General features: G+C 46.6%; 1 long non-coding RNA gene across 26 annotated transcripts in view; it reads right to left on the bottom strand.

Moving 5' to 3' along the window:
• Positions 1-1,179: 1,179 nt before the first annotated feature.
• Positions 1,180-25,830, bottom strand: part of LOC128081575 (uncharacterized) — a 50,604-nt gene continuing 25,953 nt past the window's right edge. For 8 of the 26 annotated variants that reach the window (XR_008207227.1, XR_008207231.1, XR_008207224.1 and 5 more), the window contains 7 exons: positions 21,762-21,944; positions 19,301-19,638; positions 17,251-17,436; positions 15,817-15,919; positions 13,795-13,922; positions 10,632-10,768; positions 8,023-9,427 (listed from right to left, as the gene is read on the bottom strand). This is a non-coding gene — a long non-coding RNA (uncharacterized LOC128081575). The other 18 variants (XR_008207229.1, XR_008207238.1, XR_008207241.1 and 15 more) reach the window with 15 other exon arrangements.

The following is a 25,830-nucleotide window of genomic DNA, read 5'->3' as shown; positions in this document are numbered from 1 at the left end:
GGACCAGGATTTCCTGTGTTTAAAAATACACATTATTATATGCATATATATATAAACATAATCCTCCTTCCCTCTTTCAGAAGTCAAAATTAACTCCAGCTGTGCCAGTGATACAGTTCACTGTGCAGACCCACAGATGTGGGAAGGTGCTGCCAGAAAAGCAGTGAAGGGGCTTAAGGACTTCCCTGACCACCACAGCTGCTGGGAAAAAGGCGTTCTGTGCTGCTACAATCTACACCAGCTCCTCGCCCTGTCTATTCAACAGCTTTGCTGCTTGACCCACCATGCAGAAAATGGTTCTTGGCTGTTACAATGTTTTAGCACAATTGCGGGAGGACTTTTTGCCTGGCCCTGACTGTGCTCTGCCTTAGGGACATGGTGGCACTTTGAGGATGCCTGAAGCAGGAGCCCTGAGTCCCATCACCCAGCGCTGCTGATGCTGCTGATGCTGCTGATGCTGCACGGGAGGCCGTGATTTTTTTCATAGGGAGAGGAGAAGGCTGGGCTGCTGGGTCCTGGAAAAACAAATGGAGGGCCTCCCTGTGTGCAGAAATGGGAGGTGCATGGATGCTACCTCCTTGTGCTGCCCACGGTGAGGTCCTTGAGGGTAGGAAAGGCTGAGTTGTGAGGGGAGCAGCATCCACATCTCTGTAGCATCAGCCATGGCCCTAGGCACCAGCCCCTCTCCTAATCACTGTATGCTCCTCTCCTGGTGGAGCATATGGCTGCCCTTATGCTGCTGTCGTGTCCAATCTCACACGGTGGCCCTGGTGCTCTTAATCAACAGGCAAGCATGTGGATGCCTTGGGAAGTGAAAGGTTTGGACAGGGGATGGAAGCAATGTGTTGGTTCCTGCCCACACATCTTTAGGTTCTTAGGCAAAAAGTGCAAAGCGCAGCTCAGAATTCCCCTAGATGCATTTCTCCTCTGTGCTGGGGTTGGAGCAAACAAATGAGGGAGATCCCAGGATGTGGGAACAGGATAAGGAGAGGCAGTTTGGCAGGAGGAGGGTTATTGCTCCCAGAGTACCCTACCAGCACCCACACAGCACCTCTGGGGCAGGAAGAGGGGCACACATCCAAAATGTAGGAAATGCCTTGCTGGGAAGGAGCTGAGGTAAAGGGAGAAGCTACTCTAGCCAATGTTTAATAGAAAAAGGACTAAAGCTAGAGACAGCTATAGAGAAATAAGAAATCCATTTTTTAATGGATTTGCCTGTGCTTTAGACTGGTTCCAAAAAGCTTGGAGTGATCCAATTAACAAGGTAATGAGTTGCTGAGATATTTACACTGCTTCTGGACAAGGCTCTGGTCCAGGGTATTAATTTGGTTGGGAGGGGGTGCACATTGCAGATAAGTTTCCATTTTTTTCCTTGTGGTTATATTCAGACTCAGACGTTATTGGGTTTTTTTTTTCAAAGGACTCCCATTATTTCTGACTTAGGGTTTGTTCCCTGTGGGTGTCAGCTCCCCTTCAAAGGAAAGAAAGGGGCTTTTCTGGGGGCAGCAAGGCTTTATGATGATCCAGGGGATAGCTGGGAGGTTGCAGGACTGAAAGGAAACCCAAAAGGAAGGACCTTCCTCCCGGGGTAGAACATCGCTATTCCAGCTCATTCCCCACTTTCTATATTTACAGAAGTTCGGGTGTTCTGATAAAACCCAGCTCTTAAGTTTTGGGGTACTTTGGCACAAAACCCTGGGAAGAAGGTGCAAGCAGGCTCTCTTCGAGCTCAAGGACCTCATGGGGTTTTGCTGGCCTGTTATCAGTAATAGAAACAGTGGGAAAGCAACGTCCCCAGCAGCTTCAGGTTTCATTTCTCCTTTAGCCTTTGCGTCTCCAAGGTAAACTATTATATTGCCAACATTGAGTGCAGTGTTGTTTGAAAGTAGTAAGGCTCCAGATCATCAGAGGTCAGGTTGTATTTGATTTTGGCCAATTGGCAATTCCCTGTGTTTGCATCTGTTCCTGGAAGTAAATGTCTTCTTGCTTTCTGCGCCAATGCCAGCAGCAGCCAAAAGCTTCCCAGGCACCTGGGTGAGGGGAGGTCTTTACCAGCACTGCCCCAGGCTGGGGAACAGAACCTGAGCCCCCATTCCTGAGGCTTAATATTGAGCTGCTTCCAGCATCCCTGGCTGCCAGGCAGGAGAACCTGGATTCAAGCCTCAGATGGAGCAAAAATGGTTGAACCTTGCAGAGAAAAAAATGGGTTTTGTGCGTGTACGTCTTAGCTTGCAGCTGCAATCTATCATCCTGCTGCTTCCTGCAGTACCTGGCTGGTCTGTATGTGTGTGTGGCCAAAGTTCCCAGGCGCCTGGAGAAGGGAACAGGGTTAGTCCTCAGGATCCATGCATGGATGTGTTCTCTCATCCACGATGGATTGGCACAGTGTGTTTCCTGGGCAATGCAGGACTTGTCCCATGAGGATAAACCAGCTGCCTGTGGGCATGAAGTCCAACCTGAGCATGCTGAACACATCATTCTTTTGGTCCTACCGGTGGTGTCAGTCCTTTGGGTGATATATCTTGAGCACGTTGAGCTGGTACGTTCTACCTGAAGTTTTGGTCAGACAGTTTTGCTGTGGGCAGTAGGGGATGGCTCAAGATGACTGTAGATTACCCTTGAAGATCTATCCCAGAATATGCCCTGGGAAGAATGGACAGCACACAGTCCTTTGAGATTGAGTACTCTGCCAAAAAAATCACTTTGGTCATTTACTTTAATTCCTCCAAGTCTTGGTACTGTCAACAACTTCTTGGTTGAGTCCGTTTTGCTGCATTACTTCTGCTTCGGATGAAGACTTTGAGAGTGTAAAGTTGGCTGACTTCACCCAAGGCAGAACACTAGATTGTGCTGCAGACATTTTCCAACTAGCAAAGGGGATTGACTTTAAGAGTAGAGGATTGCTGCTGAGAGTCTTCTCTGACCCAGGAAACTATGGATTACCTGCAAGATGTATTGGAATGGCTGGCGGCCAGGGGCTTCTCAGCCTTCAACTAAGGCAAAGCTAGGGAGGATGGAGAAGCTCCTTTGGAGCAATTGCCATGTCAAAAGAGCTAACACAGCTGGAGGCTTCCTGCTCGCCAAGAGGTGCTGGCAAACCTCAGGCTCACTCGTCAGAATAGGGAAGGACAAGTCTCTGGGCCCTGTTGCTTGCAGGTATCTGTTGCCACTGGATTTTCTGGTAAGAACACCTCACTAATTTGTTTTCCTGATGCTCCTTCCCAGAATAATTCAGCATCAGGAGTGCAGAGATCAGTGTCCCAAGGAGGGATGCTCCCCTTGGTGGCGACATCCCGAGCAGCAGCTGAACACCTCACAGCATGCACACATTTGGGAAATGATGGTCGAGTACGACTGTCCGAACAGTACTGCTGGATGCAGATCTTTCCACAGTGCCCTGCAGGATCTTCTTCCTGCATCTTTGAGTGATGATAGAGCTGGGAAGACCTTTAAAAAAGATTGATTACGCACTAAGAAAACCAGCTTTTTTTTCTTTTTTCTCATTTCAGTCCGAAGAGTTAGGTTTCCAAGCTTTGTTTTTCAGATTTTAAAGAAATACACACACCTAGGGGGAGGCAGGCATGTTTCATTAACAGTTCAGCACAGTCCAAAACATGACAGCAAGCCTCCATTTGAAATTACCGACACACCAGAGCAGCCCTGCTGGGCTCCCTCTTTGCAGAACTGCCAGCATCGCTGCGAACTCAAACACCTGAACGTGGAGGCTGCCTCTCTATCTCCATTAAGGCTCTTTTCATGACACAGCTTATTGTCAAGCACTGTTTGCATCTCTTGCCTTCTGACCAATAATTGTTGCCGTTGGTTTGCTCTTATCCCATTTATTATGTAGGTTGTTTTATGCTTTTTTATTGCTTCTTTCACCTTTCATCTAACTGAGGTGTATTTTTTCATTGCCTTTTTAACCAGTGCAGCTGGTATGAACGCATTTAGAGCATCTTTGAGAACAGTCTTCAACAACTCTAAATTAATCACTCAGAAATATTTCCTGTGATGTTCCTACCAGTTCCTAAATATTTTCAGCTTGGGCACAGTGTGTGCCTGTCTTGGTGCCCAGGCACATATCGCATTTGGGCACAGCAATAAAATCAGGGCAAGACGTACCGAGATAGCTGCTAATAAGGAGTTTAATTTGGTGATCAGTTCACCCTAAGCCATTAGAAAGGGGGCAAAGATGGTAATATCCTGAAGGCAACGAATGCTTTGAGCTGGAAAATAATCAGGGTATGTTTCTGAAGCTTCAAGGATATATGATTAAGAGCCACCCGAGGTCTCCCAGGAGCTGTGCCTGCAGCCACAGTAGTGTAGGGTGCATTTATCTCCCTTTAGGTAGAGCAAAACTCGAGTCACTCAATCTGCATCGCTCCCTTCAGGATACAGTCTGGGGACAAGGAGGAGAATTCTCCTCCTTTGGAAGAGATAACTCAAAAAATCCCCAGTCCAGGAGCTCTGCTTGAGGAGCAGCACGTTGCCATGCGCCGGGTGTTTTACGGGAGATGCCGGGGGCTGGCTTCTGCCTCCTGGCACTTCCTTAGAGAGAAAATAAATCTTGAATTACCTTGTTTTCATTTCCAATAAAACTGCATGCTGACAGTTGCCTTGGAGCTAATAATCTGATACGGTGCTGTGCATCTGTGAGTGTTTGTAGCATGGGTGTGCTGTTTCTGTGCTTGAGACTGACAGGGCAGCTCTGTATTGTTTTCCTACTGCTATATTGTGTTCCCAGTGCGTCACAATAAAAAGAAGTGGGAAGGCAGGTGATTTATCATAATACAAAAATGAAAGGCATAATAATGTAAATTATGCATGTCATTAACCACAACCACTGCTCTAAAATGGACACAGGTTCTACAAGAAAATCGCCCTTAGGATGAAGCTACGACGACTGACTCTGAAGGGCTTCTTTGTAGGCGCTGGAAGACCAACAAGAGGTTTGGAGAACTAGCTGAGAGTCTCATCAGTGCAGTAATAGCAGCACAAGGCACAGGGTTGCACGTTCCCCCTGTACCCATGAACGTGTCAGGCACTGTGGGTGGGATCTGTATGGTTACAGTGGTCATGGAGCAGTAGCTCTTATCTCCGTGTCTACTCAAGGCGAGCAAAGTCAATGGCATGACTCACTTCATCCTACAGCTGGCAGAACAGAGATAGGTCAACGACATGGCACCCCAGCAGGAAGCCCAAAATAGCCACCTTGGGTATCTCACTTCCATCTCTAACAAAGCTCGAGGTGAGCCCTATCCCACGCTGCTGTGCTCTCAAGAAACATACAGGGGGGGAGCTCATGCTTTTCCCTCTAAGAAAAAGAGTTTCAACTTTTCCATCAGATCATCTCCATCACAGGGAAGTGGTGACACTTTGCAGCAGAGAGTGGGATTTCCCAGCCCCCTCCTACCACCCAGATTCCTAACACTGGTTTACAGCAACTTAAACCTTCCTGCGTAGAATTTTCCCCTGTAAAAATTAGACCTCATGAAAATAAATAATTCCCACAGGAAATTTCAATTTGATTACAAATATTGACTTGCTTGGGGGAAGTTTTTTTCAAAAGAAAAATCCATTTGGAATCAACATTTTCAAATTAAACATGTATGTTTCACTCTGTTATAGTACTTAACTTGGAAAAACACCAATTTTGTTTCCTGTGGTTGGGGATTTTAGGAGTTGCTTCCATCCATATTTTTCTGCATGAGCTGAACAAAAGATATGTTTTTAAAACCGGGCAAAGCGGGGGGAAAAGATTTGTTTTAATTGTGAAGGATTAAAGAATGTAATGTAAAATGTTGTAAATCACTTTAGCGCTTCTAAAAGAAAAGGAAAAAAAAAAAGCATAAATATATGTATTAAAATGGAGCAATTTAGTGAGGATGTGGCAGCCAGAAGACAGATGCAGGAAGGGCTTGGTGCTCCACCAGCAGATAGCAGAGCTGTGGCACGGGCTCCCCCTTACTGCTGGGCTGAGCCCATGAGCATGGGGACCTGCAATACCTGGAGAAGATTGACTCTGGAGGCATCAAGGCTGGGAGGTGTTTCTAGGGATGACTGTCCTCAGTTTAGAGTTTTGCACCATATCAAAGTTGTGCTTCAGACATCATTGTCACTCTTGGGTTCAGCCTGGCTGGACAAAAGCAAAACACAACAGCTCAAGATATGCATTTTTGTCCATTTTCTCTCAGATTTGCTCTTTCCTCACTGAGAGACATCACCCCACTCTCAGAAACACAGAAGTCAAGCTGAATTACTTTGGAAACCTCATGCATTTCAGGATGGGTGCTCAGGTGTGAACAGGTTGCTTCTGCCATTTATGGATTAAACATAGGTAAAAAAATAGTTCTGCTGCGTCGAATGTAAGGGCTTTGTCAAGAAGGGCAAATTGTTCTTTGTACCAAAAAAAACCCCAGTGAGCTCTATGTCCTGCTTGCTGTTGGAGGGGAAGGAGAGGGTAGGAGGAAGAAGGAGCAGGAGGAACAGCACCTTTCTGATGTAGACAAAGTTTCCATTTACTCTCACCAGTCCAGAGAGGGGTTCTGATGCAGGCCAGCCTTCAGCCCAACATGCTCTGCCAAAACAGAGTTCATTGCATAACTAACAAATGACTGTCATTAGTGACACTGCTTGGAGATGAGGCCTCACTGGGAGCCTGGAGTGGGGACAGAGGGCTCTCCCCAGGGGGGGGCCTCCCCAGGTCCCCCAGCAGCCATAGCTCAGGGCCCTGCTGAAGATAAGCAAGCTCATGCAGAGATGCTGCTCACTGGAGGCATCCCGGTCCCAGCCAGAAATTACTCCAGACAGGCAAAGTGCTTTTAGGAGCACTTTATTAATAGACATGGATAACAAACCACTGGTAACAAATGCAAAAAGCCCTTGGACTAAAGGGCTGTTTGCCCAGGCAATATCCCCACTGAGCGCAGCAGCCGTTAGTCGCAGCGGGAGGCACCGGGAGCAGCTCTCACTGTCAGGAGAGCAGAGCTCCTACATCATGAAAATAGATGCCTGATCTATTTACCTTAGCAAAGGTGCAATTTCTGCACCTTGCCAGCTACACCCCACCACGCAGCCACCAGGTTCCAGCAAATGATTCTCGAGTCCTACAGAACAGCCTGGAGATGTGGTTCAGCTTTTCCCTGTGCTTGGTGTTCGGTCGCTGCTCCAGAGGGCAGTGCAGATGTCTGGTCCTTGCTCTATGATTCCTCAATATTCCTTCTCAAACAATTGTTTGTGTTTCAGATATGCTGTTCTGTGCAGACATGATTAAGCTGTTTAGGGTGAATGATGTTGCCAATGAGGATAACCTCTCATAAGGTTAATTAATCATTTGTAAACCGACCTTTGGATGTATACATTATTCATGAGTACTCCTGAACTAACAGGCTAGATAATTTCCAGCCACTGGGCTGTGTGTAGAAGTCTTCAGTAATTCCATAGCCGAGGGTAAGTGCAGTGGTGCAGAGAGGGCAATGCCTTCGGGCACCATCTCCATGCATGGTGCCTGTTTTGCCCATCGCTCAGAGCGGAGCCCTGCTTCAGGCTGGACCACAGCACAACAGCAGCTTTTCTTCTCCACCTGCATCTTTCTTCCTTGAAGCCTGACTGACCTTAAACTATCTTGAAGACTCCTCTCCAGGAGCTTGACATTTAAAAGTGCAGTGACAGAAAATAACTTCTTCTAAAAAATACGTGTAACTTATTTATCAGCACTAGTAGAGGGAGAGAAGAATTTAAATGAAGGCATACATATACATTGTGCTTCTCAATCGTGACTTTTTGTTGATGCTGTGCAGTAGCACTGCTTTGCCTTGAGTTGAGCTGCTCAGTGCATTAAGGCAGTGGGTGAAGCTTTTCCCCACCTTCCAACCCTGGGCTGGCTGAAGAAGAGCAGAAATGAGGAGAGAAAGGAGCCCTCGGTCAGCCCAGGGCCAGCAAAACTACTAGGCAAGGCATCGGTCTCAGGGGAGCCGAGGAGCTAATTTAACATTTTCCAAGCACCAAAAGCAAAAGGCAGGAAACAACAAGCCAGCATTTATTGAGAAAACACCCCATGGATCATTCTTTGTCAGATTGCATAAAGGGGGAAAAAAAAAAAAAAGAAAAAAAAAAGGAAAAAGAATAAAGAAACAAGAGACTAGCACTGCACAAATTGGTGAGCTCAGGACTAGGGAAACTGCCTATGTTTCTGCAGGGAAAAGCCACGTGCATCCCACATCCACCCATCCACCAGCCTGGCAGCAGCAGCCCCTGCCCAGACACCTTGCTCCCACCCAACGCAGCAGAGCCATGGGGGAGTCTCCCAAACGTGAAGCGTTCATGTATCTTTAATTATTGTTTCAGCCACGTAAATCCATGCTGAATTAAAATTCATGATGGTTCTAGGGTACAAGTGCAAACAATTTGTTCGGTAAACTTTGCTCTAATTGGCATTCTGAAAATTTCCTGTTAATCAAGCCCCTTGGGCTCAGTTTACCAGTGTAGCTCTGCCTGCGAATGTCAGTGCTCGGAGGGTGCATGCATGTATGCCAATTTTAAGGGTCTTTATATGATATTAAATCATACACCTTGTCCTCACATTAATTTGCAAGCAATTTTTTAACAACCTTCCTTGGCCTTGCCTTTTATCTTGCTGCTTCATTACTTGCGGCGAGCAAGCGAGCGGAAGAGCCATTGTAAAACTCAAAATTACATTCAAAACTGTCTCAGATCTGAATGCATCTGAAATTCCTCCCGGCGGGAGCCGTGTTTCCAGTGGCACTTGACTCCAAATGGCCATGGGGGAAAAGTGAAGGAATTCAGGCCAGCACAGTAAATGTCAGTTGTACGGGTGGTGCCGCTGTACGGAGGCTTCAGCCAAACCCACCTCGACACAGGGCTCTGCAGGTGGGGAACACTGTCGTTCTCCTGAGCTTACAGTATGAATATAAACTGAAGAGTCAAGGTATGGGCAGGCCTTGTCATCTCGGTCCTGACGTGCATGGAGAATGCTCCCAGCAGGCGTTAAAGTGTAGGGGGTGGGCTGCTGCAGATCACCCCTTCCAATGTGCTGCCCTGCATAGAAGGCCCATCCAGCTCTGGATCTGTTCTCCAAGCAGCTCTCTCTCTCTGCTGCAGTCCCCAGTTGGTCCCACCTGGGGCATCCCACCACCAGAAGGATTTGGAAGCTTTGCAGTGGCCCCCTTTCAGTTCTGCAGCTCTATCAGGCTAGTCCTTAATTCACATCCCAAAAGGAAAACCTACCTGAGTGTCTCTTCCCACCAGCACAATCACACGGGAGAATGGAAATAACAAAATAATGAGCGTCTGACAGATCAGGGAAGCTGTGGAGAAGCTCTCTTGGATGGAAATATGCTGTAAGGAAATGCAGAATTGGCAGTTCCCTGAAGAGACTAGAGATGGTGCACAACAGCAAACTGCTCCCCTGTGAAAGCAGATAAGAAGCATAATTAGATGGCATTACAGCAGCATCAGGGTCTAGAAGCTGGAAAGAAATTGTATAGAAAGTGGAAACAGGCATGTGCTGGGGGTAGAATACAGGAATAATAGAGGTTCGCAGCATGCGAGCAGCTAAGGCTGCATGCTCAAGGTTTCAGGGGAAACCAGCCAGGGTCTGCAAATGCATTAGCTGTAAAATGAGAACAGCAAGACCTGTAGGTGCAGAACTGTCTGGGGAAGGACAGAGCGCTGACCAACTGTTCAAAGCAGGAATTTGCCTCCTCTTCTTCGTTTCAGGCTTTAAAAAAAGGTTAATTGTGAATGAAGCTTAACAGAACCACCTTTGAAGGGAAGGGTGAAGAAGGCCAACAAAAGGAAAGAAGTTTAAAGCCGTTTGGATTTATCAAATGTATTCAGAATGAGAGGATCTGATAAGATGCACCCAGGAACACTGAACTCTTGGTGATTATCTTCAAAATTTATGAAGGCACAGAGGTCCCTGGAGATGAGAGAAGCACCTTTCTTTAAAGTGGAGACATTAAGAAAATTTGGAATAATCAACTCAATCTCAATTCCCTTCAAGAGGTTAGAAGAAAGTATTAAACGAGCAACTTGTAAGATGTAAAATGATGAATAAAATCAAAGAACATTGGTTTGTCAAGAGCCAGTCATGTCAACCCAATTTAATTTCCCTCTTTGATATGGCAACAAGCATACACGACGGCGGGGAAGCAGAAAACACAGAAGTGAGGCCTCTTGCATTTTCCCATGGGACAGCCCAAAAAAGGTGAGAAAATGCCCTCTAAAACCAATCAGAGCTCAACTGGCAGAGTAACCTCTCTCAAAGAGGAGGGATCAAGAGGAGAGGAGGTTTCTCCAGCTCCAACCATCACTCTAGGGAAAGGACCATCGCCCTTCCTCTCCATACAGACAACGGGCCACATTTCTCCAACTTGGCATCCCTGTAGTGTGGCCACATCCACAGCTTTGCCCAAGTAAAATCAAGGTTAAACCACTGTTATTCTGATTTCCAGCATCTCGTTCCTTTACCCTTAATTTCGCCATGACGTCGGCATCCCCACTCATATTCAAGTGGACATGTTTCGATGCAGCATTATCCCCATATTAACCTTAGATGCTGATACTGAGCCAAGAAGATGCTCTCAGTGGGCTTTAGGCACTCCACCCACCTTGGCAGCAGAGCAAATCCCAGCAACCTGCAAAGTGTGAATGTGACCATGGAGGCTTTGCCACTCCGTTCCAGACAGATGGATGGATGAGGGCCCCTGCAAGCCGTGATCAAGGGACTTGGTGAGCTGTAGCACAGCTGCTGGAGAAATGCAGGAACAGAAGCTTTTGATACAGTTTCAAACAATGTGTAATTATCAGGTAGCTGAAAATTAGCCCATCTGTGCCTCGGGAAAAGACAATGAGAAGTTATGTGTTACTAATGGCTGAAAAGAGCTGGCAACACAAAACAGGGAATCTTCAGTAAACTTTTCTTTAAGGTAATATAATTACACGATGTAATCCCCAAATCTCCCAACTTTTTGGTGGCTTCTGATAAAGCTTATGAGGTCTTCATCCTTCTTTCATTTTTGTCTCCTCCTTGCAGCCAGCGTGGATGCTGGCACTTCATGCCATGCCAGCCGTCTGGCTGGGCTACCTTCAGCAGCAGATGTGGGTGACATAAGCTGCCTTTGCAACAGAGCAGCTAACAACTTCTATCAGGTTTTCCTAAAGCAGATTGTAAATACCCGCATGCCTTTGCCACAGCCTCGCTATCTGAAAGCAAAGCACACAAACTTATAATACTGTTTTGAACAAAATTTCTATGCTGATAGAGTTGGCAGGCCGAGTCCAGGTCTCTAATCCAGGTCAACACACACGCAAGCATCAGCACAGTTCAGATTTAGACCCCTTTTTGTTTTCTCTGCTTTTGGTCATTGCTGATCCAGCATGCAAAAAAAAAAAAAAGGAAAAGAAAAAAGAAAAGAAAAGGAGCATGCTTTTTTTTTTTACTGAAGTGCCTTGAGGATCCAGTGATAAGGTCTTTGGGGGTCAGGGAAGCAAAACTGGAATAGCATAAAACTCATGCAAATAGCCTGGGCAGGGTAAATAGCTCATGATTTTTTTATTCATACTTTTGTCTGTGGAATAACTGGGAGCAAATTGCTTTTTCCTCTCCCAGTTCAAATTATTCAGAGACTTTTTCTGCTGATTTTTGCTATTCTCCCTATTGCGAGCGTTTGCTCTCGAAGATGGCCCGCTTAGCTCTGAATGGAAAGCAAATGTTGCCTTCACCTTCAGTGAACTTTGAAGCAATTGATTTTACCGGCATAAAAGAAAAGCTGAAAAGCGACCGCTCGTGGTTTTTGTAGAGGATGGGTTTTGCCATTTCACAACTGTCTGTGCATGAGGAAGAGGTGTCTCAGAAGAGAGATGACAGCTGCTCTTTCGTCTCGTCCCAGCTCAGCCAACAGCCCTGTCCTCTTCAGCAGGTGGGGCAAAACCCCACACCGTCAGCATCTCGCCAGCCACCACGCTTTAAACAATTCGTAATAGGGAGCATTCCAGCAAAATTATTCTCACTGGCTTTTGTCTGATAATCTGAGGTCACGAAAACAAACTGCTTCCTCTCTGCTCTCTCCAGCACTGCGGCGAGAAATGCAGCCAAGCTCCGGCACCGAGAATAAAGGCAGAGTTGGCACAAACACAGGAGCTTCTTAAATGAGTTTGCCATTAGCCGGAAGGGCTGCAAATTGAAGCGAAGATAAGCCCCTTAGCATTTCCCTTCTTTAATCCAAGCCTCATAAAAGCGGAGATGTGTTCCTATTCAGTGGGCTTTATACAGAGGCAGGTATTTCATTTACCCAAAAACCCCTGGATCGGATAAATTATTAATGTTATTTATAAAGGCAATTCTGCCATTCAGCAACTTCTTTTGGATCCCTACGCTTAATCTCACTGCTTAGCATAAGATACACTCCAGTTAAAAGGCAAAATCACATTCCTTTACAAGGCCTGCAAAATAACGGAGTGCTGAGGTGCCTGAAAAAGGGTTGTAGTTTAAATACCGCTTTAAAGACTAATACATTTATCAGTGGCAAACACAAGCACTAACTTGTGCTTGCTTGCATCCTCCCTGCGTGCTGGCTGCGGCCTCATTCGCACGCATCGAGAGCCGTCAGATCTGCTCAGAGCGGCGGGGATGCAAAGCGCCCTTGTGCTAATGCAAGCCTTCCTAAGGCAGCTTGGTGGTTGGGTGAGGCAGCAAGTTTCCCTGTCCTCTCGTGGCATTGCCCTGCAGCGTGCCCCCAGACACCCACATCGGTTGTTGGTTTCTGCAGGATCCCCAGTAGCGAGGTGCTACCATGGGTACCGATGTCCTGAGGTCAGCTGATGGTGTCAGGATGCTCCAACACCACAAAATGGCTCACAGGGGACCCTGGGAGAGCCACCACCACCACAGGGACATCACAGATCATCTCGGCCCCAGGAAAGCCAGCACGGCTTATCACCGTGAAGAGCAAGGGAAGAAGCGGGAGGAGCTGGGAGTCCTGGGGCTCAGCCAGCATCAAGATTTCAGCTGCAATCTGGGGCACAGTGCAGCAGCTCCCATAGCAGAGTGGTGGTGCAGCACTGCTCCAGAAAAAGGGAGAAAATGGGTATTTCGGGGTAAATGCTGAGGAAGAGGAGACTCAGCATCTCTGAAAACAGATCTGTTGAGTCCTCTAGGATAAGAACAACAGCTTCTTGCTCTCGCGTCAGAATTACATACAGAATTAACTAAAACATGATATTCTGAGAGCTTCTGGATGAGAAACACTCACAACTGATGTGTGGAAAAAGTGTAGTTGCTAACCAAACATTAGGAAGGACCTGAACTACATGACTAAGGAGAGTCAGCGTGAGAAGAGCTCGACCCCAGGAAGGGGCTTGGAAAGCAGCAGCAATGCCAGCTACACAAACCCAGCACACAGAAAGAATTCTGGCTCTCTTTCTTAGCAGGTAATTTTGAATTAGCTGAGGGAAGATGATGCATCTTAAAATGCACCTTTCTGAGAATGTGGGGATCAAGAAATGGAGGCTACAGCAACGTGGCATCAGTGGGAATTTTTGCTAGAAGTGGTAAAAAGCAGAAGGAACACACCAAACCTGGCACTGTGTTTGGACAGCTCGCATGTCTGACGCAAATAGCATTTAGAAATGCTACTTGAAATGTCAAAGAGGCCTCTTGGTGTAACAGGGATGTTCTCTCTGACCCACTTGCCCCCAGAAAACAGGGATGGCTGCAGTGGGGCTATGGATGAAGCATCCCTCAGCAGGCACATCCAAACAAAGGACACTCACCTCCTGGCTCCCATGGGCAACTCTCAGCCCCAGATACATCCTGGCTGCAGTCACAGCAGCTGTGAGCCATCCTCTGAATTTGAGGGCGATGCACATGTCACATGCAGGAGAAGAGTGCTGCCTGCGAGCTGCAAAGAGGTTTGGAAAATTTCTCATTAAACGTTTTCTCCATGCAATACATATGATCCCCAAATCCTTTTTTCAGCATTTTCCCCTCCAAAGCCTGCACTACAAACAGTTTAATTGAACAGCCAGCGCTGGCTGATGTTTTGTTTCGCCACAATTTGAACCAAGGCAAAGTATTTTTGTTTACTGAACTTGCTCCACCTTTTCACAGCAGGGTTACAACAGCAGTATTGCTCACGGATGGTGCTGCTCCTGGGGAAGAAGGGCTCGGGGGGATTTGGGATTTGTGTTCTCTCCTGGGCTGGATGCTGAGGACAAGCGGTGGCTCGTGGGTGGCAGTGTGGTTTGCCTTTGATCAGCTGTGAGCAGGGAGGGCTCCTGTGGCTGCACTTGGAGCTGGAGATGCCTAAGCTATCGGTACCACAGAGCAGCACGCTTTAATGTCAGGAAAAAAAACCACAAAAAAACTTATTATAAGATTGTAAGTTTGTTCAAGGAGCTGGAATGAAATATTTAAACACAGCACCACAGTATTTTATTCTCACAAAAATGCTGAAATGCCACTTGCAAATCAGAAATGTTTTAAAATTTGCTTTGAAATAGCAGCATTTTTGTGCAACTGTGAGGGGCTTTGTATTTTTTGTGGGATTTTTTGGTTTGGTTTTGTTGTTGTTGTTTTTTTTTTTTCTACAAAGAAACAAATGGGAAGAAAAGAGCTGAAATATTGACCATTTCCTCACAAATGAGATGTCTGCTTCTCAGTCTGTTCTGGTGAGTCTGTTTGGAGCCATCATTCCCATCTGGAGCAGAGAGAATCAGCCTCGAGAGCAGCCTATGTTGTTGCATCCAGCATTCAAATTATATTATCTTTGTTCCTTACACTGACGACAAGACATTTAGGTTGGAGAACTCCAGTGGGCATTAGAGCTGCTCTGAAGGGCTTACATGATTTGAAGAAAATGTCATAAAAGAAACACAAGTTCTTGTATAAAAACACAGATGTCCTACTTTTTTATTATTATTGGGGCAGTTTTTGCTTTCTTTCGGTACAGTTTATTTGTTTGCAGTTTTTAATTTCCCTTTATATATATCAGACATTGTTAAATATAGGAACTCAATTTGTTTCAAGCTCTGTTTAAAGTCTCAGTTACTTTCTTATGCATCTCCTGGCTGCTCCCAACCAGTGCACACAGCTCCAGCCAGGCAGCCCAGAGCCACCCAAGTTCCTCAGCTCCTGGGTCCAGGCCATGTTCAGGCTGCACTCAAATTCAGTCAACATAAATTCAAATGCTGAATTCAAATGTCTAATGTCCAATTCAAATTCAGCACTGGAGGTTCAAAGTGCTATTAGGAAAGGGTTATTCACTAATAGTGACCAAGATATACTTGAATTCAGTATCTTAGCAGGATGAAAAAAGCCTGAAATCCCCTAAGATGGTGGCTGACTTTAAAAAGATCTGAATTGTGTACAGTTTGTTCATAGGGTTTTTAATACAAAATTCAAAGAACCGCAAGGATAAAATGTTGGCAAGAAGCATAAACACAGCTTAAAAATAACACATGAAAGTGTCAGAAGAAATGTATATCACTTATCCAAAACATTGAGGATCAGAAATAGCTGATATGGTCGAAAAGAGAGGTAGTGTATGCGAACAAAAATCCTTCAAAACTGAAATGGGTCTAAACAGACAGCGCAGGCAAGGATGTGTCTTGGCCAGTTAAATGTACAGTGATAATGTCAGGGTAGTGAAAGATTCAAAGGCACGAAAGATAGCTTCCTCAGCAGCTGTGTGAGTGGGACAGACCCAGAGATTTTCTAGTCCCTAGGCGGGAGGAAGAAGCTATTGTGGTCACAGGCGTTCCTCTCCGGCTTCAGCTGTCCTGTATGTAACCAACCTTTGGGAAGTCAGCAGATCTCCAGCTTGCAAGCTCCTCTAAATCCTCCTTGAGATACAATCCAAATGAGACAGCGTAAAATCTCACACAAGCAGTAGATGCACTGTAAAATAAGATAAATTCAGATTGTTTTAGCAGCGCAGCAAACAGGACCTCCTACCACCTCCTGCTGACCCCAATTCCCCTTCCTCCTCCCCCATTACTTCACCAGCTCACTCATGTTTTGGGCTCTGCTTTTCTGATTTCTTGCTGCTCCTCTCTGAGCCCACCCATGCACATTTATCTCCAAGGCACATAAAGCTGGCTGCGATACCACGTACTCTAAAAGCACATCCTGACACAGTTCCCACTTTACAGGTGGAACAGCACCGAAAACGTAACCGTGCTTGAAAACCTGCACACATCTGGTGGCACGTTAGCTGATGCTTTTGGCTCTGTGCTTTACTTCCTCACCTGCTTCTGGCTGCTGCAAATGGGAAGGCAAAACTCCCGTGATCACCGTGCAGGTGATTAAGGGAAATTGCATTGCTGAAGTGCTCCGTGGCTGCAGCCCTGCTTCAGCTCTCGTCTTGCCTGCTGGTAAGCTGCCAGCAAGAGGGAAGTGTAGGCATAAAATGAATAGCAGAAGAGATTGCAGGTAATTATGTTTCTTAAGCTGTTAACAGGATTGGCCATTTGATAAATGAGAGGATTTGGGAATGTTTTGTCACTGACAAGCCATTGTAAGATCAGAGTGGAAACAGGAATGTTTCCCTTCCATAGCACGGACAAGAGGGGAATTCTCTTGGGACACTTATACACAGTGAAATTTAGCCGCAACATGGATGCCAGAGCAGGAGGAGAAAGGACAGACACAGGACTCCTCTTATGCATGTCACTCCTTTGGTTTCGGAGCTCCTCCAGAGCCCTCTTTGGTGTCCCCAGAGACTTTTGTCCTTTTATGGTGCCATCCACATCCCCACATGTAGTTTTTAGAGCCCCCAGGGTGCTAGATCTTTGTCTTGGTGCCCCAAATCCCTCTGGTCCTCTCGACCTTTTGTTTTGCTTTCGCAGTTCTCCAGCTTGCTGGAGAAACAAGAAGAAAATCAGCACTGCTGTTTGTTCCTCTGCTCCAGCATTGCTCCTCCAAGTGGTTCTCAGTGCCCCCAGAGCCCCTCCATTTCCATCCCTGTGCTTCCCAGGACTTTTGTGTGCCTCTTGGGTCACTCTAAACCTTTTGGTACCTTCCCTATAAATCTCAGCCTGCTTTTAATGGCCCTCAGCACCCTCCATTTCTTTCTGCGTGTCCCCATTGATGCCCCTCGGGGGTATCCATTTACTTTTTGGTGTCCCCACCACTCAAGTCCCCCCATTTGCTTTGATTCCCTCACGAGCCCTCCATGGGTCTCACCCCTAAGAATGCACATGGGGCTGCTCTGGTTTGAAGGGGTTTACCCTGCAGTGAGGAAGGCGGTGTCAGCAGTGAACAGCATGGTGAAAAATCACCAGAAAAATCTTCTCAGATGTCAGCACCATCTTAGTGGCTCCAAGATGCTCTCATAGATGCAGCCCTCTGCTGTGACCCCTTGGAGTGCTCCATCCTGCTTGGCATGGATCCTGCTTTCATTGCAGACCTTAACACTGGAGGGCAGAGATAAGGAAAGAACAAATACAACTCAACTCCCCAAAACTGATCTCTTCTACGGCTTCTCCTCGGGTTGCACCAAGGCTGCCTTTGCCAGCCAGGACACTCTCCTTGCAGGATCAGAGCCTGAGGCAGCCCCTACCCATGTGTGGCAGCACAGGAGGAATGGAACACCCCCCCAAAATCTCCATCTCGGCTTTTCATCTCTTTGCTTTACCTGGTTCTTAGCAGCTACAGCCAGATTACTAGTATTGCTTAGGTTTCCCTGCAGTTATCAGCAAGGAAGGGTTGCTGCTAGAAGCTGTGCCCCTCATATATCATTTTTCCAGCAGAGCACAAGCAGAGCCGGAGGTGACAAACTCCCTGCTTCAGTTCTGACAGCAAGGGTTGGGTGCCCAAGGAAGGATTAGATCGGAGGCAATTAAGCTGCCTTTCTTTTTTTGCAGCATGTCCTACACTGGACAAGCAATAACAGAAATTCAGGAAGACAGAAGAGATGTGCGCCCTGCCTCACTTTCTTCCCAGAGACTGGAGAAGCAGCCCCCTATCTGTTGCATTGCCTCCTACTACACTATCCAGTGCACTTGCGTGGGGGAAGAAGCTTTCCTGCCCTTGCCTGGCTGCAGCTCCCAGCAGGCACTGTCAGCCTGCACCTGAGGAGGTGAGTGCACGTTTGGGTAATGTAGGTAGCAGAAGACACAAATAAGTTCTGGCAGTTTTACATCTCAGCTCTTCCCAACAGCAAAGTGATGATTCAGCCTAAACAGCTGGATTGGAGAGGAAGACAAAAGACATGTGTTGATGCCAGCTGCAGTAGCTGTAACTGCATCCCGGAGGAACACAGCATTGGTAGTTCTACACCGGTGCCAGCTCCCTGAGTATCCTGCCCACAAATCAAGATGCAACTAGTTGACTTCTAACCAACTGTAAACACCCCCAAAAATTACAAAGAGATTCCCTTTGGGAAATAGGGTTGACCTGTTAATGCACTCTACCATCCAGAGCACTTTAAGAACAGTGATTGCCAAAGATACTGGGTTATGTGGAAGCAGAAAACCTTCAGCTGTCCTTGCACAACCCATTGGGGCTGGAGAGCAAGGTCTGGCAACCTCAGCCACCCTGGTTGGGCTTTGCTTTGCTGTGATAGCTTGTCTGGTGGGGTCTGACCCCCACTGTCCATCTTGGTGCTTAAGTCTCATCTCCTTACTCTTTAAAGTAAGTCTCATTAAGACTTCCAAATAAGGAACTCTTTAGAAAAGACTTCTCCTCAAGAGCAACGAGATGAAACTTAAGTGCAGAGATGAGCATGGTCCAACCAGAGCAGATGGGGTTGCCAGAGCTTGTTCCCAAGCCTCAGTGAGTTATGTGGGCACAAAACAAGCCACTAAGGTTTCCTGCTATCACACAACTCAGTCCCTGCAGCAACTGCTGTTTAACTTCCAATTAAGCTGGCAGGGCCCCTGTCCTTCCAGATGCCCTGCTGTCCTTCCCCTGAAAAAATGCCTTCTACCATCTATTTAACTGCAGTGTTTATGAAGCACATTGCAACAAAGACTGGAGTTCTGTAAGAGCCGTGCTTGTTGCAGCCTTGATAAAATGGAGTATGGCACAAGCTGGGCTGAAGGTAGCACTGGTAAAGAAGGAGAAGTGGCTCTTTCCAGCACTGCAAAGAAATAGGAGCTGTTGCAGCAGGACAACCACGGTTTTTGGCTGCCCTCTTTTAGCTCCACAAACACAGCAATGAGATTTTCCTGAGAAAAGCTGGGAGCGAGACAAGCTGGGGATCAGCAGAAAGGCAAGGGCTGCTTCTGTGATATGTTAGCAAGGATTAAGTAAAACATGCACCAAACCAAAAGTCACCTTGTCTCAGTTGTGGCTTGCTCCACCTTCTGTTTCCAAGAGCAAAACCAACCCAGCACGATGCTCTCATGCCTGATTCCTGCTCAGCATTTCCTGTGGCGCGGCTCCCCAGTGAGGGCTGCAGGGAGCAGAGCAAGCTGGCAAACACTGGCCCCTCCCCCTGTGGCAGCTCCTTGAGGCGTAAATGAAGGCAAAATCCAGTTCTTTCTACTTCAAATACGATCTCTGGAAAACAAGATCACTAACGCTTTGCAGCTCCAGCTGAAGTCTAAAATGGTGGCCCCAAGCGGCTGGTGGAAGGGTGGACAAGAGGTGAAAAAGCAGTTAGCAGCAAGCATCTAGGAAAAGAAAACATGGGTTTTAACAGAAAAATAGCAGGATAGCTACTCCCAACACTTCCATTACAACTAGTGGTACTCAGACTCCTGTTGTCACCCAAGTAGAGGCAGGCATGAAAAAGCGCTCAGTGGGTTTCTGACCCTCTGCTCCAGCAGCCAAGCCTAAGACCTCTCAGACACCCAGGAGGCTTGGCTGGGCCAGGCAAAAGCTCTCCCAAAGCTCACCCAAAACACATCCATAGGCGCAGAGGTGCTTTTTTGGGTAGGTTGCAGTTCAAGCACTGAGATGCCTGTTTTTGTGGCGCACTTAGGAAAGGAGGATGGTTTGCCAGCCTGCTCCTGGGGCAGATGGACAAGATGAGACTTCCCACAGGGCTGACCCACAGTGGCAGCCTTTGCCATTTATAGAACCCTGACAGCCATGGGAGCTAGAATAACCAGAAAAAGCTTTTATCTACAGTGAAGAGCATCTGACAGTGGAAGGCTGAGCCGACAGTGGAAGGCTGAGCCAGCTGCTACCTTTCGTCCCAGCCAACGCAGTGAGACATGCCCACAGGCACAAAGCCCACATGCCCAGCACAAAGTCCATAAGCCAAATGCCCCCTCCAAGCAGCCTCAACTCAGCAGCTAATCCCCGCAGAGGGCAACTCTCCTGCAGCCCTAAACTCCTGCAAGAGATGTGCCAGGCCCTCTAAGTGTCCCTCTCAGTCACTGGGAAGAAAAATCTTCATCTCAGATTTAACTGTGCTCCTGCTTGTTTGACCCCAGCAGCCTTTCCCATGCTCCAGCTGCTGCTTCTGCAACCACGCCTTGTGCTCTCAATGCACAGCTCTGAAGACAGCACCCCAACCCACCACCTTGGCTGTGGGGGCCTTTCAGACTTTCCTGGGATAACTGTGCCTCTGGCTAGCAGCAGCAAGTCCCTACCAGGTCTTCCATGGATCTTCTGGGATCAACTGACACACCAATAATGAGATGCTCAGGCCCCTCGAGCCACCTTGAGGTTTAGCATTGATCAGTCATCATTTTGGGGCACCTATTCAACATCTCCTGCTGTGCCTACATCCTCCATTGCTCCCTGCACCATCAGTACTATGCTCCTTGCCTCACAGGGGCTTCTACTGCTTCACTGAGGAAAAACAGCACAAATTGCACTGAAAGCTACTCTTCAGTAAATGAAGGCAGAATCAGACCCACTTGGTATCTCCAACATCCCAGGTCCCAGGTCACGTTCCTATCTCAAACTCCAACCCAGCAAATGGTGGCTATGAACTGGCTTACTACTGGGAGGAGTCTGGGATTCCAGCAGCTCTCCAAATACTCTGCCTGGCAGCTGAGTGAATGCAACGGCACAAAATATTTTATTTAGCACCACCTAAGATTGTTAGCAAACGCAGCCACTAGGCACCACATACAGCATTACTCCCAACCACATACAGCCCTTGGTGGCAGTGGGCAGCTGGGGAGCCCCAGCAATGGGCACATCCCCTGCCAGGGACACCTCTGAGCTCACAAAGCCATCAGAAGAACCCAGGCACATGCCTTGACATCTCTGTCCTGCTCCCCAAGCTGTCCCCAAGGCTGCTGACACATGGAATAGCATTAGCAGCTGGACACTGGCAGTGGTGGAGCCATCCTTCCCCCCACCTCCCCCAGGCACCAGCAACCACGTCCCTGTACACAGCTGACAGCTGGGGGAGCCCTGAGGAGCTCCTCATAGCACTCAGCTCTCAGTGCAAGGAGGACTGGAGCCAAACCTCTCTAGTAAGCTGCAGCAACACCAAAGAAGAGCCTGTGCCAAGGTAGAGGGCTGTCTGCTCCTGGGAATAGAGAAGCTGCCCCAGCTCCAAGAGGATATTTAAAATTATTGCAATTTCCAGAGAGGGAAAGGAAAGGAGCAGCAGGGCCACCACAGCCTTGGAGATAGACTGTGCGATGTTAACAATTCTTTTACAGAGAAGGAAAAGACATTGCAATAAAACTTGCTTCTAACAATATATAAAAAGAAATACAAGGATTTGAAAAGGTGGAGGACAGCCTCACAGACATTTGTGCTTGTCATTAGTCTTTGTTCCTTCTCTTCCAAAGATTGTTCCCAAAAAAGAAGGGGAAAAAACCCTCACCCGTAGCTCTTCCACCAGCTTGAGAGGACTGCAGTTTTCAGCCAGTCCAGCTCTTCTCCCAGCAGCCCTGGCACAACCACAGCATCAAACTGCGCTGCTGCAACTCGAGGATGTGGCTCCTGCTCCAGCCCTTGGCTGCTGACCTCCGCCTCCCTCAGCCACAGCATTGCCAGTTCCATCCTGCTGGATAAATCATAAGTTTATTTTCTATTTCATCTTTTTTTGTGAAGAGAACATAGTATAAATAAAGAGCTGCAATTAAAAAAACCTCTTTTTCTACCAGCAACCAAGGCACATAAGCTAACCTAGTTTGGTGTTGGCAACCCTCAGCCTCTTTCCTTGTGGTGCTGTTTAAATACCTGAGTTGACTTTCTTGGGAAGTGGTTAGTTCAAGATTGCAGTGTGAATGCCCTTCCCTAGAAAGACCTTTGAGTGACCTTGCTGATCTATTCATACATTCTTTCAGCTGTTGTCTGGGCTAAGCTCCCTATAGTTACTACAAAAAAAAAAGCACTAAGATAAAGGAAGGTTGCTGAATGCTGACAAAGAGAAAAGGGTGTCAATCAAAATATTTCTTAAATTTCAAGCGACTTTTCCACTCCCTGGAACCCTCCACATGGTTTTCAGTACTAACCAGTACCCTCTGTGGGGCTTTTGGCACCCCTCACAGATCTCTCTGTACATCTTGGTTCTCAGACACCGTTCTTTGGAGTTTATCAGCCCAGTGGAATATGCTGCATACATGCACAACGAGGCTCTGCAAATACCTGCACCAATGTCTGGGGCAATTCAGCTCCCCTGAGCACATCAGAACAGCAGCACAGATAGATATTTAGAAACACAGCACAGATCAGGCCAGTCAAAACATACAGCTTTTCCTTCTGTGCTCTCCATTTCGAGTTCACCATCTTCTCACTCCTCCATGACCATAACTTCTATCTGTAAGAAGAGTTGTAAGGCTCCCCTGCTTGCTAGCAACCACAAACCCCATGTGACAGATGAACCACAAAATAATATGGAGGTTTTTCATGTTCAGAAAGAAGTAGCCCTGGCAAACACTGCTGAAAGCAGCAGCCAAGCCTCTCTGCTGAAGGAAGGCTCAGCAAAGGCAGCACGCCTACCACACCATCTCTCTTCCAAACACCAGCCCCACTCTTCAGCCAAGACTGGAAAGGACAGGATGACCCTTGTCTTTGGTACCCTGCACTTGACACGATAACTGAGACTTTCTAGTTAATCTAGGGAAAGGAGTTTTGAAACAACTTGAAGGAAGCAACATGAATATGCACCAAATATAGTTGAAACCTGCTGTCTATTGAAATGGCTCATTAATACTGCACAGACAAAGCAAATGAGTGATGCTTACTGCAGAGTTACCAGTGAACATATCTGTGCTCAGATTATTGAAGCAGTGCAGAATATTTCACCCCATATGGTTTGCCTGAAGAGGCTGTTTCAGATAATGGTTCTCATGTTGTTTCCATTGAATTTCAATATTCCCCAGAAGATGCTCACTGGAGCACTCCAGAGCAACCTTGTGTCATTTGGTGCCGCGTGAACTGGCAGAATGCTGGGTACTTACAATTAAAAGTGGATTACAGAAAAATAATAATGAGGTTCAAATTTGAAAAGAGGAAGCATTAAATGTTTTCACTGGAATCAGGTTAGTAAACCTAGCTTTCAGCAGGATTTTTAAATGAAAAGTGTCACTCAGAAAATAATTTTATGTACATGGATAAAATTAATCAAAATCACTGGATGAAAACTAGCAGAAAATTAAGTATCTACAAAATATGCCTAGGCACCAGAGATCTCTTGGCAGCAAGGATGGAAAGGAAGAACTGGGACTCACGCTCCATCTGCTACTAATGAAAATGAAGAGACACAGTGGTGAGAGTGCAAGACAAAGGTTCAGCACAGGAAAGCCCCTCAGATTGAGAGTGCTGTAACGGTAGTTATGAGAAAAGAGAGCCACTGGGCTCTAAGGTATAAAGAACACACAAAAAGTACTTACACAGCCAAATCCAAGGGCAGCATACCCTGCTGTCATGCTACCACCTTGTCACCTGTTGGGGGTGCTACAGAAAAAACTTAGAGTGTAAGATAAATATGTATTCTCAGCCTGGATAATTTGCTGGATTTCTGATTGTCAGCTTGTGGTTGCAGAAATGTGCAGCCCAAAGCAAACACACGTGAGCAGAAAGAGAGGATACAGCACTGTGGCAGGGGGTCTGTTAGTCCATGCACAATGAGCTGCATGCATGTATTTCTATTGATACACACTCTGCGTTTTTCTCTGCCCATACACTCTGTGCAGTGTCAGCAGAGTGGTGCAAGCAGGCTGGAGTGAACATGAGAACAGCTCTGATGAAGGAATGAGGACCTCCAACATATGGTGATGCAGCACAGAGAATATAAGTGTCTGCAGAGCACAAACAGCATGTGAAAGAGGGGGCAGACTCCCAACAACCCTATTCTACTGCCTGCTGTACCTCCAGCCCTGCTGAAGCTGTACCAGGATGCCTCTCCAGACATAAGCAGCACAGGTAGCACTGCCCCTCTGCACTGCAGAGCTCTTCCCAAGGTACCGTGGCCAAAGAGATGCTGTTCTGCTATCCTAATCCTCCTCTGGGTCTTCATACCTTCAAATAATGAGATCCTTGGTAACAGTAAGTCGCTGTCTTCCTTTATAAAGACCTAAAGTAGATTGAATCTGAACACACTTGCTGTGCTGGTGGTTTCATGTATTTGCTGCTACACCTGCATGAGAGGCACTGTGTGGTGTTGAACTCGGTTCCACATTCTTAACAGGGAACACACAGGAACCAGCACTGTTCTTTCTGCCCCTACCCTACAGACTTTCCCTGTCCCCATATTTTTGCTTCTCTCCCTGATTCACAACTATTTCTCCATACTTTCTGTGTCCTCCTATCTGCACTGCTTTTGAGTTCTGCCAGCCAGCGCTGGCTCCTCTGCTGTGCATTGCAGGTAAAATTCTGCTCCTGCCTGAAGCCAGGATGGTGCTTGTTGTTGGACAAGGTCTCTGTGGAATACATCGCTCAACACTGGCAAGTCTCAGCAGAACACACATAGACTAACACAATGAGACTCGTGACATGTCAGATTTCAAAGGGAAAAAGAAATGCACATCTCTCACCAGGGTCATTCCTTTGCTATATTGCAAGCCCCTACTTCAAATATTAAAAGACTCCAGGTTGTCAAAAATGTACTATATTGGGTTGCTACTGGGGAGGTTATATATACATATATTTATATGTATACAATATTAAATATTTATTACAAAGATACACGTATGTATGTGAACACTGGGAAAATGGTATATTATTCCTGGCTCGTTGGGCATTTTACCTGGCACTTTAAAAAAAAAAAAAAGCAAACATTAATAGACTGCCAGATACTCAGCATGTAATCTTAAAACAATTGACTCGCGTGGTTAACGTTTGTTAGTCGTATCAGCAAACAAAAACAAATACAGAAATGTCAAACACTAGCACTGCATCTACCTCGTCGTAAATCAATAGCCAGGAAAACTCTTGACCTACATGAACAGAAGCATGAAACAAAGAAACCTCAGAATAAAATCCGTGGCTGACGGAGCTTAGTACAAGAAAGTTGTGTTTGCAGAAGAAACCCTAGCAACAGTACAGGGTCACTGCTCGGTGCAGGCAGTAGAATTGTGAAGGATTATGCAGAAAATGCAGAAGTGTTCAAACAGACTTTTATTCAGTATTTGGAAAGAAGGATGATTTGCTTTCATTGCTTGAAGATGATGAAATACTTTCCAGTCTATTAGTAACTGAGAAAGATGTTAGAATCTATCAGCAATGAACATTTTTAAATCAGCAGGCTCAGAAGCTCTGCAATAGTTGGCAGAGAAGCTCCCGGGTCCACTAACACTGAATGTTAATAGCAGCAGATCTGTAAATGCCCAACTTATAAAATCTGTTAAATGAGAAGGGAAGCAAAGGGAATCAATGAACCATCAGAGAAAAGAGCAACTCTGGGTCAAAGCAAGGGAGGGTTTTTTCCATTCCATCTATCAGTAGGA

This window comes from Tympanuchus pallidicinctus, unplaced genomic scaffold (genome assembly GCF_026119805.1).
Source record: "Tympanuchus pallidicinctus isolate F22 unplaced genomic scaffold, pur_lepc_1.0 scaffold21, whole genome shotgun sequence".
NCBI classification, from domain to species: domain Eukaryota; kingdom Metazoa; phylum Chordata; class Aves; order Galliformes; family Phasianidae; genus Tympanuchus; species Tympanuchus pallidicinctus.
Note: the sequence above shows the minus strand (reverse complement) of the source record. Positions and strands in the feature narration are given on the sequence as shown.